The sequence below is a fragment of the Nelumbo nucifera genome, chromosome 4 (assembly GCF_055504915.1).
Source record: "Nelumbo nucifera cultivar China Antique chromosome 4, China Antique-T2T, whole genome shotgun sequence".
Taxonomy (NCBI): domain Eukaryota; kingdom Viridiplantae; phylum Streptophyta; class Magnoliopsida; order Proteales; family Nelumbonaceae; genus Nelumbo; species Nelumbo nucifera.
In genome coordinates this window covers 52443423-52458296 of record NC_142652.1, presented here as the reverse complement: position 1 = coordinate 52458296, position 14874 = coordinate 52443423, and the positions used below count along the sequence as shown (strand labels likewise).

At 46.5% G+C, this 14874-nt stretch overlaps 28 non-coding genes and 4 pseudogenes across 28 annotated transcripts; all 32 read left to right on the top strand.

Moving 5' to 3' along the window:
- Window positions 1-15: 15 nt before the first annotated feature.
- On the top strand, window positions 16-134 carry LOC148797235 (5S ribosomal RNA). Its single transcript, XR_016074090.1, has one exon. It is a non-coding gene; the product is annotated as a 5S ribosomal RNA (ribosomal RNA).
- A 355-nt stretch (window positions 135-489) lies between these two features.
- LOC148797234 (5S ribosomal RNA) lies at window positions 490-608 on the top strand. Its single transcript, XR_016071403.1, has one exon. It is a non-coding gene; the product is annotated as a 5S ribosomal RNA (ribosomal RNA).
- A 353-nt stretch (window positions 609-961) lies between these two features.
- On the top strand, window positions 962-1080 carry LOC148797233 (5S ribosomal RNA; annotated as a pseudogene).
- A 355-nt stretch (window positions 1081-1435) lies between these two features.
- On the top strand, window positions 1436-1554 carry LOC148797232 (5S ribosomal RNA; annotated as a pseudogene).
- Window positions 1555-1910: 356 nt separating this feature from the next.
- LOC148797231 (5S ribosomal RNA) lies at window positions 1911-2029 on the top strand. Its single transcript, XR_016071254.1, has one exon. It is a non-coding gene; the product is annotated as a 5S ribosomal RNA (ribosomal RNA).
- A 354-nt stretch (window positions 2030-2383) lies between these two features.
- Window positions 2384-2502, top strand: LOC148797230 (5S ribosomal RNA). Its single transcript, XR_016071683.1, has one exon. It is a non-coding gene; the product is annotated as a 5S ribosomal RNA (ribosomal RNA).
- A 354-nt stretch (window positions 2503-2856) lies between these two features.
- On the top strand, window positions 2857-2975 carry LOC148797229 (5S ribosomal RNA). The gene has a single exon (XR_016069118.1). It is a non-coding gene; the product is annotated as a 5S ribosomal RNA (ribosomal RNA).
- A 356-nt stretch (window positions 2976-3331) lies between these two features.
- LOC148797228 (5S ribosomal RNA) lies at window positions 3332-3450 on the top strand. Its single transcript, XR_016071920.1, has one exon. It is a non-coding gene; the product is annotated as a 5S ribosomal RNA (ribosomal RNA).
- A 354-nt stretch (window positions 3451-3804) lies between these two features.
- Window positions 3805-3923, top strand: LOC148797227 (5S ribosomal RNA). Its single transcript, XR_016074089.1, has one exon. It is a non-coding gene; the product is annotated as a 5S ribosomal RNA (ribosomal RNA).
- A 356-nt stretch (window positions 3924-4279) lies between these two features.
- Window positions 4280-4398, top strand: LOC148797226 (5S ribosomal RNA). The gene has a single exon (XR_016071253.1). It is a non-coding gene; the product is annotated as a 5S ribosomal RNA (ribosomal RNA).
- A 354-nt stretch (window positions 4399-4752) lies between these two features.
- LOC148797225 (5S ribosomal RNA) lies at window positions 4753-4871 on the top strand. The gene has a single exon (XR_016071682.1). It is a non-coding gene; the product is annotated as a 5S ribosomal RNA (ribosomal RNA).
- A 354-nt stretch (window positions 4872-5225) lies between these two features.
- LOC148797224 (5S ribosomal RNA) lies at window positions 5226-5344 on the top strand. Its single transcript, XR_016069117.1, has one exon. It is a non-coding gene; the product is annotated as a 5S ribosomal RNA (ribosomal RNA).
- A 356-nt stretch (window positions 5345-5700) lies between these two features.
- LOC148797223 (5S ribosomal RNA) lies at window positions 5701-5819 on the top strand. Its single transcript, XR_016071311.1, has one exon. It is a non-coding gene; the product is annotated as a 5S ribosomal RNA (ribosomal RNA).
- A 354-nt stretch (window positions 5820-6173) lies between these two features.
- Window positions 6174-6292, top strand: LOC148797222 (5S ribosomal RNA). Its single transcript, XR_016074563.1, has one exon. It is a non-coding gene; the product is annotated as a 5S ribosomal RNA (ribosomal RNA).
- Window positions 6293-6646: 354 nt separating this feature from the next.
- On the top strand, window positions 6647-6765 carry LOC148797221 (5S ribosomal RNA). The gene has a single exon (XR_016074088.1). It is a non-coding gene; the product is annotated as a 5S ribosomal RNA (ribosomal RNA).
- Window positions 6766-7120: 355 nt separating this feature from the next.
- Window positions 7121-7239, top strand: LOC148797220 (5S ribosomal RNA). The gene has a single exon (XR_016074187.1). It is a non-coding gene; the product is annotated as a 5S ribosomal RNA (ribosomal RNA).
- Window positions 7240-7593: 354 nt separating this feature from the next.
- Window positions 7594-7712, top strand: LOC148797219 (5S ribosomal RNA). The gene has a single exon (XR_016072551.1). It is a non-coding gene; the product is annotated as a 5S ribosomal RNA (ribosomal RNA).
- Window positions 7713-8066: 354 nt separating this feature from the next.
- Window positions 8067-8185, top strand: LOC148797218 (5S ribosomal RNA). The gene has a single exon (XR_016074087.1). It is a non-coding gene; the product is annotated as a 5S ribosomal RNA (ribosomal RNA).
- Window positions 8186-8540: 355 nt separating this feature from the next.
- Window positions 8541-8659, top strand: LOC148797217 (5S ribosomal RNA). The gene has a single exon (XR_016071402.1). It is a non-coding gene; the product is annotated as a 5S ribosomal RNA (ribosomal RNA).
- Window positions 8660-9012: 353 nt separating this feature from the next.
- On the top strand, window positions 9013-9131 carry LOC148797216 (5S ribosomal RNA; annotated as a pseudogene).
- Window positions 9132-9486: 355 nt separating this feature from the next.
- Window positions 9487-9605, top strand: LOC148797215 (5S ribosomal RNA; annotated as a pseudogene).
- A 356-nt stretch (window positions 9606-9961) lies between these two features.
- On the top strand, window positions 9962-10080 carry LOC148797214 (5S ribosomal RNA). The gene has a single exon (XR_016071709.1). It is a non-coding gene; the product is annotated as a 5S ribosomal RNA (ribosomal RNA).
- A 354-nt stretch (window positions 10081-10434) lies between these two features.
- LOC148797213 (5S ribosomal RNA) lies at window positions 10435-10553 on the top strand. The gene has a single exon (XR_016071919.1). It is a non-coding gene; the product is annotated as a 5S ribosomal RNA (ribosomal RNA).
- A 354-nt stretch (window positions 10554-10907) lies between these two features.
- LOC148797212 (5S ribosomal RNA) lies at window positions 10908-11026 on the top strand. The gene has a single exon (XR_016074085.1). It is a non-coding gene; the product is annotated as a 5S ribosomal RNA (ribosomal RNA).
- Window positions 11027-11382: 356 nt separating this feature from the next.
- LOC148797211 (5S ribosomal RNA) lies at window positions 11383-11501 on the top strand. The gene has a single exon (XR_016071681.1). It is a non-coding gene; the product is annotated as a 5S ribosomal RNA (ribosomal RNA).
- Window positions 11502-11855: 354 nt separating this feature from the next.
- Window positions 11856-11974, top strand: LOC148797210 (5S ribosomal RNA). The gene has a single exon (XR_016069116.1). It is a non-coding gene; the product is annotated as a 5S ribosomal RNA (ribosomal RNA).
- A 356-nt stretch (window positions 11975-12330) lies between these two features.
- LOC148797209 (5S ribosomal RNA) lies at window positions 12331-12449 on the top strand. The gene has a single exon (XR_016071252.1). It is a non-coding gene; the product is annotated as a 5S ribosomal RNA (ribosomal RNA).
- Window positions 12450-12803: 354 nt separating this feature from the next.
- Window positions 12804-12922, top strand: LOC148797208 (5S ribosomal RNA). The gene has a single exon (XR_016071918.1). It is a non-coding gene; the product is annotated as a 5S ribosomal RNA (ribosomal RNA).
- Window positions 12923-13276: 354 nt separating this feature from the next.
- LOC148797207 (5S ribosomal RNA) lies at window positions 13277-13395 on the top strand. Its single transcript, XR_016074084.1, has one exon. It is a non-coding gene; the product is annotated as a 5S ribosomal RNA (ribosomal RNA).
- Window positions 13396-13751: 356 nt separating this feature from the next.
- On the top strand, window positions 13752-13870 carry LOC148797206 (5S ribosomal RNA). Its single transcript, XR_016075209.1, has one exon. It is a non-coding gene; the product is annotated as a 5S ribosomal RNA (ribosomal RNA).
- Window positions 13871-14224: 354 nt separating this feature from the next.
- Window positions 14225-14343, top strand: LOC148797205 (5S ribosomal RNA). The gene has a single exon (XR_016069114.1). It is a non-coding gene; the product is annotated as a 5S ribosomal RNA (ribosomal RNA).
- Window positions 14344-14699: 356 nt separating this feature from the next.
- On the top strand, window positions 14700-14818 carry LOC148797204 (5S ribosomal RNA). Its single transcript, XR_016072752.1, has one exon. It is a non-coding gene; the product is annotated as a 5S ribosomal RNA (ribosomal RNA).
- The last annotated feature ends 56 nt before the right edge of the window (window positions 14819-14874 follow it).

Sequence of the window (14874 nt, the reverse complement as noted above, 5' to 3'; positions counted from 1 at the left end):
GAGCATGAATTAAACGGGTGCGATCATACCAGCACTAATGCACCGGATCCCATCAGAACTCCGAAGTTAAGTGTGCATGGGCGGGAGTAGTCCTAGGATGGGTGACCTCCTGGGAAGTCCTCGTGTTGCACCCCAATTTTATTAATATTTTATTTCGATATCGTATTTGCATATTCCATTTGTCGTTTCGGCGAGACAAACGCAAACAACGCGCCGGATACTCGGACCATTTGCGGCACGATCGTCATTACTGAATGTGAACCGTGCAAAAACCGGGCTTTTGGCATTCGTCGTGCATTGTGGGCCCCGCGATAGTATTGCATCTATCCGGGGGTGCGGCAGATCTAAAAAGCAAACACTCTGCTCACGTAAGAGCTTGTGCACGGTTACCAAGGGAGGAAGGCTGCATACACAGTTTTTTCAAGTCTAAAACAATTAATGGAGGGGAGCAAGATAGTGCATAAAGATCTAAGCGAGCATGAATTAAACGGGTGCGATCATACCAGCACTAATGCACCGGATCCCATCAGAACTCTGAAGTTAAGCGTGCTTGGGCGAGAGTAGTACTAGGATGGGTGACCTCCTGGGAAGTCCTCGTGTTGCACCCCAATTTTATTAATATTTTATTTTGATTTGTATTTGCAAATTCCATTTGTTGTTTCTGGGAGATACTGGAAACAATGCGTCGGATACTCGGACCATTTGCGGCACGATCGTCATTACTGAATGGCCACGATGCAAGAACCGGGCTTTCGGCATTCGTCATGCATTGTGGGCCCCGCGATACTATTGCATCTATCCGGAGGTGCGGCAGATCTGAAAAACAAACACTCCGCTCACGTAGGAGCTTGTGCACGGTTACCAAGGGAAAGAGGCTGCATACACATTTTTTTCAAATCTAAAACAATTAATGGAAGGGAGCAAGATAGGTCATAAAGATCTAAGCGAGCATGAATTAAACGGGTGCTATCATACCAGCACTAATGCACCGGATCTCATCAGAACTCCGAAGTTAAGTGTGCTTGGGCGAGAGTAGTATTAGGATGGGTGACCTCCTCGGAAGTCCTTGTGTTTCACCCTAATTTAATTAATATTTTATTTCGATATCGTATTTGCAAATTCCATTTGTCGTTTCGGCGAGACAAACTCAAACAACGCGCCGGATACTCGGACCATTTGCGGCACGATCGTCATTACTGAATGGGAACCGTGCAAAAACCGGGCTTTTGGCATTCGTCGTGCATTGTGGGCCCCGCGATAGTATTGCATCTATCCGGGGGTGCGGCAGATCTGAAAAGCAAACACTCTGCTCACGTAGGAGCTTGTGCACGGTTACCAAGGGAGGAAGGCTGCATACACAGTTTTTTCAAGTCTAAAACAATTAATGGAGGGGAGCAAGATAGTGCATAAAGATCTAAGCGAGCATGAATTAAGCGGGTGCGATCATACTAGCACTAATGCTTCGGATCCCATCAGAACTCCGAAGTTAAGTGTGCATGGGCGGGAGTAGTCCTAGGATGGGTGACCTCCTGGGAAGTCCTCGTGTTGCACCCCAATTTTATTAATATTTTATTTCGATATCGTATTTGCAAATTCCATTTGTCGTTTCGGCGAGACAAACGCAAACAACGCGCCGGATACTCGGACCATTTGCGGCACGATTGTCATTACTGAATGGGAACCGTGAAAAAACCAGGCTTTTGGCATTCGTCGTGCATTGTGGGCCCCGCGATAGTATTGCATCTATCCGGGGGTGCGGCAGATCTAAAAAGCAAACACTCTGCTCACGTAAGAGCTTGTGCACGGTTACCAAGGGAGGAAGGCTGCATACACAGTTTTTTTCAAGTCTAAAACAATTAATGGAGGGGAGCAAGATAGTGCATAAAGATCTAAGCGAGCATGAATTAAACGGGTGCGATCATACCAGCACTAATGCACCGGATCCCATAAGAACTCCGAAGTTAAGCGTGCTTGGGCGAGAGTAGTACTAGGATGGGTGACCTCCTGGGAAGTCCTCGTGTTGCACCCCAATTTTATTAATATTTTATTTTGATTTGTATTTGCAAATTCCATTTGTTGTTTCTGGGAGACAACTGGAAACAATGCGTCGGATACTCGGACCATTTGCGGCACGATCGTCATTACTGAATGGCAACGATGCAAGAACCGGGCTTTCGGCATTCGTCATGCATTGTGGGCCCCGCGATAGTATTGCATCTATCCGGGGGTGCGGCAGATCTGAAATGCAAACACTCTGCTCACGTAGGAGCTTGTGCACGGTTACCAAGGGAGGAAGGCTGCATACACAGTTTTTTCAAATCTAAAACAATTAATGGAGGGGAGCAAGATAGTGCATAAAGATCTAAGCGAGCATGAATTAAACGGGTGCGATCATACCAGCACTAATGCACCGGATCCCATCAGAACTCCGAAGTTAAGCGTGCTTGGGCGAGAGTAGTACTAGGATGGGTGACCTCCTGGGAAGTCCTCGTGTTGTACCCCAATTTTATTAATATTTTATTTTGATTTGTATTTGCAAATTCCATTTGTTGTTTCTGGGAGACAACTGGAAACAATGCGTCGGATACTCGGACCATTTGCGGCACGATCGTCATTACTGAATGGCAACGATGCAAGAACCGGGCTTTCGGCATTCGTCATGCATTGTGGGCCCCGCGATAGTATTGCATCTATCCGGGGGTGCGGCAGATCTGAAATGCAAACACTCTGCTCACGTAGGAGCTTGTGCACGGTTACCAAGGGAGGAAGGCTGCATACACAGTTTTTTCAAATCTAAAACAATTAATGGAGGGGAGCAAGATAGTGCATAAAGATCTAAGCGAGCATGAATTAAACGGGTGCGATCATACCAGCACTAATGCACCGGATCCCATCAGAACTCCGAAGTTAAGTGTGCATGGGCGGGAGTAGTCCTAGGATGGGTGACCTCCTTGGAAGTCCTCGTGTTGCACCCCAATTTTATTAATATTTTATTTCGATATCGTATTTGCAAATTCCATTTGTCGTTTCGGCGAGACAAACGCAAACAACGCGCCGGATACTCGGACCATTTGCGGCACGATTGTCATTACTGAATGGGAACCGTGAAAAAACCAGGCTTTTGGCATTCGTCGTGCATTGTGGGCCCCGCGATAGTATTGCATCTATCCGGGGGTGCGGCAGATCTAAAAAGCAAACACTCTGCTCACGTAAGAGCTTGTGCACGGTTACCAAGGGAGGAAGGCTGCATACACAGTTTTTTTCAAGTCTAAAACAATTAATGGAGGGGAGCAAGATAGTGCATAAAGATCTAAGCGAGCATGAATTAAACGGGTGCGATCATACCAGCACTAATGCACCGGATCCCATCAGAACTCCGAAGTTAAGCGTGCTTGGGCGAGAGTAGTACTAGGATGGGTGACCTCCTTGGAAGTCCTCGTGTTGCACCCCAATTTTATTAATATTTTATTTTGATTTGTATTTGCAAATTCCATTTGTTGTTTCTGGGAGACAACTGGAAACAATGCGTCGGATACTCGGACCATTTGCGGCACGATCGTCATTACTGAATGGCAACGATGCAAGAAACGGGCTTTCGGCATTCGTCATGCATTGTGGGCCCCGCGATAGTATTGCATCTATCCGGGGGTGCGGCAGATCTGAAATGCAAACACTCTGCTCACGTAGGAGCTTGTGCACGGTTACCAAGGGAGGAAGGCTGCATACACAGTTTTTTCAAATCTAAAACAATTAATGGAGGGGAGCAAGATAGTGCATAAAGATCTAAGCGAGCATGAATTAAACGGGTGCGATCATACCAGCACTAATGCACCGGATCCCATCAGAACTCCGAAGTTAAGTGTGCATGGGCGGGAGTAGTCCTAGGATGGGTGACCTCCTGGGAAGTCCTCGTGTTGCACCCCAATTTTATTAATATTTTATTTCGATATCGTATTTGCAAATTCCATTTGTCGTTTCGGCGAGACAAACGCAAACAACGCGCCGGATACTCGGACCATTTGCGGCCCGATTGTCATTACTGAATTGGAACCGTGAAAAAACCGGGCTTTTGGCATTCGTCGTGCATTGTGGGCCCCGCGATAGTATTGCATCTATCCGGGGGTGCGGCAGATCTAAAAAGCAAACACTCTGCTCACGTAAGAGCTTGTGCACGGTTACCAAGGGAGGAAGGCTGCATACACAGTTTTTTTCAAGTCTAAAACAATTAATGGAGGGGAGCAAGATAGTGCATAAAGATCTAAGCGAGCATGAATTAAACGGGTGCGATCATACCAGCACTAATGCACCGGATCCCATAAGAACTCCGAAGTTAAGCGTGCTTGGGCGAGAGTAGTACTAGGATGGGTGACCTCCTGGGAAGTCCTCGTGTTGCACCCCAATTTTATTAATATTTTATTTTGATTTGTATTTGCAAATTCCATTTGTTGTTTCTGGGAGACAACTGGAAACAATGCGTCGGATACTCGGACCATTTGCGGCACGATCGTCATTACTGAATGGCAACGATGCAAGAACCGGGCTTTCGGCATTCGTCATGCATTGTGGGCCCCGCGATAGTATTGCATCTATCCGGGGTTGCGGCAGATCTGAAATACAAACACTCTGCTCACGTAGGAACTTGTGCTCGGTTACCAAGGGAGGAAGGCTGCATACACAGTTTTTTCAAATCTAAAACAATTAATGGAGGGGAGCAAGATAGTGCATAAAGATCTAAGCGAGCATGAATTAAACGGGTGCGATCATACCAGCACTAATGCACCGGATCCCATCAGAACTCCGAAGTTAAGCGTGCTTGGGCGAGAGTAGTACTAGGATGGGTGACCTCCTGGGAAGTCCTCGTGTTGTACCCCAATTTTATTAATATTTTATTTTGATTTGTATTTGCAAATTCCATTTGTTGTTTCTGGGAGACAACTGGAAACAATGCGTCGGATACTCGGACCATTTGCGGCACGATCGTCATTACTGAATGGCAACGATGCAAGAACCGGGCTTTCGGCATTCGTCATGCATTGTGGGCCCCGCGATAGTATTGCATCTATCCGGGGGTGCGGCAGATCTGAAATGCAAACACTCTGCTCACGTAGGAGCTTGTGCACGGTTACCAAGGGAGGAAGGCTGCATACACAGTTTTTTCAAATCTAAAACAATTAATGGAGGGGAGCAAGATAGTGCATAAAGATCTAAGCGAGCATGAATTAAACGGGTGCGATCATACCAGCACTAATGCACCGGATCCCATCAGAACTCCGAAGTTAAGTGTGCATGGGCGGGAGTAGTCCTAGGATGGGTGACCTCCTTGGAAGTCCTCGTGTTGCACCCCAATTTTATTAATATTTTATTTCGATATCGTATTTGCAAATTCCATTTGTCGTTTCGGCGAGACAAACGCAAACAACGCGCCGGATACTCGGACCATTTGCGGCACGATTGTCATTACTGAATGGGAACCGTGAAAAAACCAGGCTTTTGGCATTCGTCGTGCATTGTGGGCCCCGCGATAGTATTGCATCTATCCGGGGGTGCGGCAGATCTAAAAAGCAAACACTCTGCTCACGTAAGAGCTTGTGCACGGTTACCAAGGGAGGAAGGCTGCATACACAGTTTTTTTCAAGTCTAAAACAATTAATGGAGGGGAGCAAGATAGTGCATAAAGATCTAAGCGAGCATGAATTAAACGGGTGCGATCATACCAGCACTAATGCACCGGATCCCATAAGAACTCCGAAGTTAAGCGTGCTTGGGCGAGAGTAGTACTTGGATGGGTGACCTCCTGGGAAGTCCTCGTGTTGCACCCCAATTTTATTAATATTTTATTTTGATTTGTATTTGCAAATTCCATTTGTTGTTTCTGGGAGACAACTGGAAACAATGCGTCGGATACTCGGACCATTTGCGGCACGATCGTCATTACTGAATGGCAACGATGCAAGAACCGTGCTTTCGGCATTCGTCATGCATTGTGGGCCCCGCGATAGTATTGCATCTATCCGGGGGTGCGGCAGATCTGAAATACAAACACTTTGCTCACGTAGGAGCTTGTGCACGGTTACCAAGGGAGGAAGGCTGCATACACAGTTTTTTCAAATCTAAAACAATTAATGGAGGGGAGCAAGATAGTGCATAAAGATCTAAGCGAGCATGAATTAAACGGGTGCGATCATACCAGCACTAATGCACCGGATCCCATCAGAACTCCGAAGTTAAGCGTACTTGGGCGAGAGTAGTACTAGGATGGGTGACCTCCTTGGAAGTCCTCGTGTTGCACCCCAATTTTATTAATATTTTATTTTGATTTGTATTTGCAAATTCCATTTGTTGTTTCTGGGAGACAACTGGAAACAATGCGTCGGATACTCGGACCATTTGCGGCACGATCGTCATTACTGAATGGCAACGATGCAAGAACCGGGCTTTCGGCATTCGTCATGCATTGTGGGCCCCGCGATAGTATTGCATCTATCCGGGGGTGCGGCAGATCTGAAATGCAAACACTCTGCTCACGTAGGAGCTTGTGCACGGTTACCAAGGGAGGAAGGCTGCATACACAGTTTTTTCAAATCTAAAACAATTAATGGAGGGGAGCAAGATAGTGCATAAAGATCTAAGCGAGCATGAATTAAACGGGTGCGATCATACCAGCACTAATGCACCGGATCCCATCAGAACTCCGAAGTTAAGTGTGCATGGGCGGGAGTAGTCCTAGGATGGGTGACCTCCTGGGAAGTCCTCGTGTTGCACCCCAATTTTATTAATATTTTATTTCGATATCGTATTTGCAAATTCCATTTGTCGTTTCGGCGAGACAAACGCAAACAACGCGCCGGATACTCGGACCATTTGCGGCACGATTGTCATTACTGAATGGGAACCGTGAAAAAACCGGGCTTTTGGCATTCGTCGTGCATTGTGGGCCCCGCGATAGTATTGCATCTATCCGGGGGTGCGGCAGATCTAAAAAGCAAAACTCTGCTCACGTAAGAGCTTGTGCACGGTTACCAAGGGAGGAAGGCTGCATACACAGTTTTTTTCAAGTCTAAAACAATTAATGGAGGGGAGCAAGATAGTGCATAAAGATCTAAGCGAGCATGAATTAAACGGGTGCGATCATACCAGCACTAATGCACCGGATCCCATCAGAACTCCGAAGTTAAGCGTGCTTGGGCGAGAGTAGTACTAGGATGGGTGACCTCCTGGGAAGTCCTCGTGTTGCACCCCAATTTTATTAATATTTTATTTTGATTTGTATTTGCAAATTCCATTTGTTGTTTCTGGGAGACAACTGGAAACAATGCGTCGGATACTCGGACCATTTGCGGCACGATCGTCATTACTGAATGGCAACGATGCAAGAACCGGGCTTTCGGCATTCGTCATGCATTGTGGGCCCCGCGATAGTATTGCATCTATCCGGGGGTGCGGCAGATCTGAAATACAAACACTCTACTCACGTAGGAACTTGTGCACGGTTACCAAGGGAGGAAGGCTGCATACACAGTTTTTTCAAATCTAAAACAATTAATGGAGGGGAGCAAGATAGTGCATAAAGATCTAAGCGAGCATGAATTAAACGGGTGCGATTATACCAGCACTAATGCACCGGATCCCATCAGAACTCCGAAGTTAAGCGTGCTTGGGCGAGAGTAGTACTAGGATGGGTGACCTCCTGGGAAGTCCTCGTGTTGTACCCCAATTTTATTAATATTTTTTTTTGATTTGTATTTGCAAATTCCATTTGTTGTTTCTGGGAGACAACTGGAAACAATGCGTCGGATACTCGGACCATTTGCGACACGATCGTCATTACTGAATGGCAACGATGCAAGAACCGGGCTTTCGGCATTCGTCATGCATTGTGGGCCCCGCGATAGTATTGCATCTATCCGGGGGTGCGGCAGATCTGAAATGCAAACACTCTGCTCACGTAGGAGCTTGTGCACGGTTACCAAGGGAGGAAGGCTGCATACACAGTTTTTTCAAATCTAAAACAATTAATGGAGGGGAGCAAGATAGTGCATAAAGATCTAAGCGAGCATGAATTAAACGGGTGCGATCATACCAGCACTAATGCACCGGATCCCATCAGAACTCCGAAGTTAAGTGTGCATGGGCGGGAGTAGTCCTAGGATGGGTGACCTCCTGGGAAGTCCTCGTGTTGCACCCCAATTTTATTAATATTTTATTTCGATATCGTATTTGCAAATTCCATTTGTCGTTTCGGCGAGACAAACGCAAACAACGCGCCGGATACTCGGACCATTTGCGGCACAATCGTCATTACTGAATGAGAACCGTGCAAAAACCGGGCTTTTGGCATTCGTCGTGCATTGTGGGCCCCGCGATAGTATTGCATCTATCCGGGGGTGCGGCAGATCTAAAAAGCAAACACTCTGCTCACGTAAGAGCTTGTGCACGGTTACCAAGGGAGGAAGGCTGCATACACAGTTTTTTCAAATCTAAAACAATTAATGGAGGGGAGCAAGATAGTGCATAAAGATCTAAGCGAGCATGAATTAAACGGGTGCGATCATACCAGCACTAATGCACCGGATCCCATCAGAACTCTGAAGTTAAGCGTGCTTGGGCGAGAGTAGTACTAGGATGGGTGACCTCCTGGGAAGTCCTCGTGTTGCACCCCAATTTTATTAATATTTTATTTTGATTTGTATTTGCAAATTCCATTTGTTGTTTCTGGGAGATACTGGAAACAATGCGTCGGATACTCGGACCATTTGCGGCACGATCGTCATTACTGAATGGCCACGATGCAAGAACCGGGCTTTCGGCATTCGTCATGCATTGTGGGCCCCGCGATACTATTGCATCTATCCGGAGGTGCGGCAGATCTGAAAAGCAAACACTCCGCTCACGTAGGAGCTTGTGCACGGTTACCAAGGGAAAGAGGCTGCATACACATTTTTTTCAAATCTAAAACAATTAATGGAAGGGAGCAAGATAGGTCATAAAGATCTAAGCGAGCATGAATTAAACGGGTGCTATCATACCAGCACTAATGCACCGGATCTCATCAGAACTCCGAAGTTAAGTGTGCTTGGGCGAGAGTAGTATTAGGATGGGTGACCTCCTCGGAAGTCCTTGTGTTTCACCCTAATTTTATTAATATTTTATTTCGATATCGTATTTGCAAATTCCATTTGTCGTTTCGGCGAGACAAACTCAAACAACGCGCCGGATACTCGGACCATTTGCGGCACGATCGTCATTACTGAATGGGAACCGTGCAAAAACCGGGCTTTTGGCATTCGTCGTGCATTGTGGGCCCCGCGATAGTATTGCATCTATCCGGGGGTGCGACAGATCTGAAAAGCAAACACTCTGCTTACGTAGGAGCTTGTGCACGGTTACCAAGGGAGGAAGGCTGCATACACAGTTTTTTCAAGTCTAAAACAATTAATGGAGGGGAGCAAGATAGTGCATAAAGATCTAAGCGAGCATGAATTAAGCGGGTGCGATCATACTAGCACTAATGCATCGGATCCCATCAAAACTCCAAAGTTAAGTGTGCATGGGCGGGAGTAGTCCTAGGATGGGTGACCTCCTGGGAAGTCCTCGTGTTGCACCCCAATTTTATTAATATTTTATTTCGATATCGTATTTGCAAATTCCATTTGTCGTTTCGGCGAGACAAACGCAAACAACGCGCCGGATACTCGGACCATTTGCGGCACGATTGTCATTACTGAATGGGAACCGTGAAAAAACCAGGCTTTTGGCATTCGTCGTGCATTGTGGGCCCCGCGATAGTATTGCATCTATCCGGGGGTGCGGCAGATCTAAAAAGCAAACACTCTGCTCACGTAAGAGCTTGTGCACGGTTACCAAGGGAGGAAGGCTGCATACACAGTTTTTTTCAAGTCTAAAACAATTAATGGAGGGGAGCAAGATAGTGGATAAAGATCTAAGCGAGCATGAATTAAACGGGTGCGATCATACCAGCACTAATGCACCGGATCCCATAAGAACTCCGAAGTTAAGCGTGCTTGGGCGAGAGTAGTACTAGGTTGGGTGACCTCCTGGGAAGTCCTCGTGTTGCACCCCAATTTTATTAATATTTTATTTTGATTTGTATTTGCAAATTCCATTTGTTGTTTCTGGGAGACAACTGGAAACAATGCGTCGGATACTCGGACCATTTGCGACACGATCGTCATTACTGAATGGCAACGATGCAAGAACCGGGCTTTCGGCATTCGTCATGCATTGTGGGCCCCGCGATAGTATTGCATCTATCCGGGGGTGCGGCAGATCTGAAATACAAACACTCTGCTCACGTAGGAGCTTGTGCACGGTTACCAAGGGAGGAAGGCTGCATACACTGTTTTTTCAAATCTAAAACAATTAATGGAGGGGAGCAATATAGTGCATAAAGATCTAAGCGAGCATGAATTAAACGGGTGCGATCATACCAGCACTAATGCACCGGATCCCATCAGAACTCCGAAGTTAAGCGTGCTTGGGCGAGAGTAGTACTAGGATGGGTGACCTCCTTGGAAGTCCTCGTGTTGCACCCCAATTTTATTAATATTTTATTTTGATTTGTATTTGCAAATTCCATTTGTTGTTTCTGGGAGACAACTGGAAACAATGCGTCGGATACTCGGACCATTTGCGGCACGATCGTCATTACTGAATGGCAACGATGCAAGAACCGGGCTTTCGGCATTCGTCATGCATTGTGGGCCCCGCGATAGTATTGCATCTATCCGGGGGTGCGGCAGATCTGAAATGCAAACACTCTGCTCACGTAGGAGCTTGTGCACGGTTACCAAGGGAGGAAGGCTGCATACACAGTTTTTTCAAATCTAAAACAATTAATGGAGGGGAGCAAGATAGTGCATAAAGATCTAAGCGAGCATGAATTAAACGGGTGCGATCATACCAGCACTAATGCACCGGATCCCATCAGAACTCCGAAGTTAAGTGTGCATGGGCGGGAGTAGTCCTAGGATGGGTGACCTCCTGGGAAGTCCTCGTGTTGCACCCCAATTTTATTAATATTTTATTTCGATATCGTATTTGCAAATTCCATTTGTCGTTTCGGCGAGACAAACGCAAACAACGCGCCGGATACTCGGACCATTTGCGGCACGATTGTCATTACTGAATCGGAACCGTGAAAAAACCGGGCTTTTGGCATTCGTCGTGCATTGTGGGCCCCGCGATAGTATTGCATCTATCCGGGGGTGCGGCAGATCTAAAAAGCAAACACTCTGCTCACGTAAGAGCTTGTGCACGGTTACCAAGGGAGGAAGGCTGCATACACAGTTTTTTTCAAGTCTAAAACAATTAATGGAGGGGAGCAAGATAGTGCATAAAGATCTAAGCGAGCATGAATTAAACGGGTGCGATCATACCAGCACTAATGCACCGGATCCCATCAGAACTCCGAAGTTAAGCGTGCTTGGGCGAGAGTAGTACTAGGATGGGTGACCTCCTGGGAAGTCCTCGTGTTGTACCCCAATTTTATTAATAATTTATTTTGATTTGTATTTGCAAATTCCATTTGTTGTTTCTGGGAGACAACTGGAAACAATGCGTCGGATACTCGGACCATTTGCGGCACGATCGTCATTACTGAATGGCAACGATGCAAGAACCGGGCTTTCGGCATTCGTCATGCATTGTGGGCCCCGCGATAGTATTGCATCTATCCGGGGGTGCGGCAGATCTGAAATGCAAACACTCTGCTCACGTAGGAGCTTGTGCACGGTTACCAAGGGAGGAAGGCTGCATACACAGTTTTTTCAAATCTAAAACAATTAATGGAGGGGAGCAAGATAGTGCATAAAGATCTAAGCGAGCATGAATTAAACGGGTGCGATCATACCAGCACTAATGCACCGGATCCCATCAGAACTCCGAAGTTAAGTGTGCATGGGCGGGAGTAGTCCTAGGATGGGTGACCTCCTTGGAAGTCCTCGTGTTGCACCCCAATTTTATTAATATTTTATTTCGATATCGTATTTGCAAATTCCATTTGTCGTTTCGGCGAGACAAACGCAAACAACGCGCCGGATACTCGGACCATTTGCGGCACGATTGTCATTTCTGAATGGGAACCGTGAAAAAACCAGGCTTTTGGCATTCGTCGTGCATTGTGGGCCCCGCGATAGTATTGCATCTATCCGGGGGTGCGGCAGATCTAAAAAGCAAACACTCTGCTCACGTAAGAGCTTGTGCACGGTTACCAAGGGAGGAAGGCTGCATACACAGTTTTTTTCAAGTCTAAAACAATTAATGGAGGGGAGCAAGATAGTGGATAAAGATCTAAGCGAGCATGAATTAAACGGGTGCGATCATACCAGCACTAATGCACCGGATCCCATAAGAACTCCGAAGTTAAGCGTGCTTGGGCGAGAGTAGTACTAGGATGGGTGACCTCCTGGGAAGTCCTCGTGTTGCACCCCAATTTTATTAATATTTTATTTTGATTTGTATTTGCAAATTCCATTTGTTGTTTCTGGGAGACAACTGGAAACAATGCGTCGGATACTCGGACCATTTGCGACACGATCGTCATTACTGAATGGCAACGATGCAAGAACCGGGCTTTCGGCATTCGTCATGCATTGTGGGCCCCGCGATAGTATTGCATCTATCCGGGGGTGCGGCAGATCTGAAATACAAACACTCTGCTCACGTAGGAGCTTGTGCACGGTTACCAAGGGAGGAAGGCTGCATACACTGTTTTTTCAAATCTAAAACAATTAATGGAGGGGAGCAAGATAGTGCATAAAGATCTAAGCGAGCATGAATTAAACGGGTGCGATCATACCAGCACTAATGCACCGGATCCCATCAGAACTCCGAAGTTAAGCGTGCTTGGGCGAGAGTAGTACTAGGATGGGTGACCTCCTTGGAAGTCCTCGTGTTGCACCCCAATTTTATTAATATTTTATTTTGATTTGTATTTGCAAATTCCATTTGTTGTTTCTGGGAGACAACTGGAAACAATGCGTCGGATACTCGGACCATTTGCGGCACGATCGTCATTACTGAATGGCAACGATGCAAGAACCGGGCTTTCGGCATTCGTCATGCATTGTGGGCCCCGCGATAGTATTGCATCTATCCGGGGGTGCGGCAGATCTGAAATGCAAACACTCTGCTCACGTAGGAGCTTGTGCACGGTTACCAAGGGAGGAAGGCTGCATACACAGTTTTTTCAAATCTAAAACAATTAATGGAGGGGAGCAAGATAGTGCATAAAGATCTAAGCGAGCATGAATTAAACGGGTGCGATCATACCAGCACTAATGCACCGGATCCCATCAGAACTCCGAAGTTAAGTGTGCATGGGCGGGAGTAGTCCTAGGATGGGTGACCTCCTGGGAAGTCCTCGTGTTGCACCCCAATTTTATTAATATTTTATTTCGATATCGTATTTGCAAATTCCATTTGTCGTTTCGGCGAGACAAACGCAAACAACGCGCCGGATACTCGGACCATTTGCGGCACGATTGTCATTACTGAATGGGAACCGTGAAAAAACCGGGCTTTTGGCATTCGTCGTGCATTGTGGGCCCCGCGATAGTATTGCATCTATCCGGGGGTGCGGCAGATCTAAAAAGCAAACACTCTGCTCACGTAAGAGCTTGTGCACGGTTACCAAGGGAGGAAGGCTGCATACACAGTTTTTTTCAAGTCTAAAACAATTAATGGAGGGGAGCAAGATAGTGCATAAAGATCTAAGCGAGCATGAATTAAACGGGTGCGATCATACCAGCACTAATGCACCGGATCCCATCAGAACTCCGAAGTTAAGCGTGCTTGGGCGAGAGTAGCACTAGGATGGGTGACCTCCTGGGAAGTCCTCGTGTTGTACCCCAATTTTATTAATAATTTATTTTGATTTGTATTTGCAAATTCCATTTGTTGTTTCTGGGAGACAACTGGAAACAATGCGTCGGATACTCGGACCATTTGCGGCACGATCGTCATTACTGAATGGCAACGATGCAAGAACCGGGCTTTCGGCATTCGTCATGCATTGTGGGCCCCGCGATAGTATTGCATCTATCCGGGGGTGCGGCAGATCTGAAATGCAAACACTCTGCTCACGTAGGAGCTTGTGCACGGTTACCAAGGGAGGAAGGCTGCATACACAGTTTTTTCAAATCTAAAACAATTAATGGAGGGGAGCAAGATAGTGCATAAAGATCTAAGCGAGCATGAATTAAACGGGTGCGATCATACCAGCACTAATGCACCGGATCCCATCAGAACTCCGAAGTTAAGTGTGCATGGGCGGGAGTAGTCCTAGGATGGGTGACCTCCTTGGAAGTCCTCGTGTTGCACCCCAATTTTATTAATATTTTATTTCGATATCGTATTTGCAAATTCCATTTGTCGTTTCGGCGAGACAAACGCAAACAACGCGCCGGATACTCGGACCATTTGCGGCACGATTGTCATTACTGAATGGGAACCGTGAAAAAACCAGGCTTTTGGCATTCGTCGTGCATTGTGGGCCCCGCGATAGTATTGCATCTATCCGGGGGTGCGGCAGATCTAAAAAGCAAACACTCTGCTCACGTAAGAGCTTGTGCACGGTTACCAAGGGAGGAAGGCTGCATACACAGTTTTTTTCAAGTCTAAAACAATTAATGGAGGGGAGCAAGATAGTGCATAAAGATCTAAGCGAGCATGAATTAAACGGGTGCGATCATACCAGCACTAATGCACTGGATCCCATAAGAACTCCGAAGTTAAGCGTGCTTGGGCGAGAGTAGTACTAGGATGGGTGACCTCCTGGGAAGTCCTCGTGTTGCACCCCAATTTTATTAATATTTTATTTTGATTTGTATTTGCAAATTCCATTTGTTGTTTCTG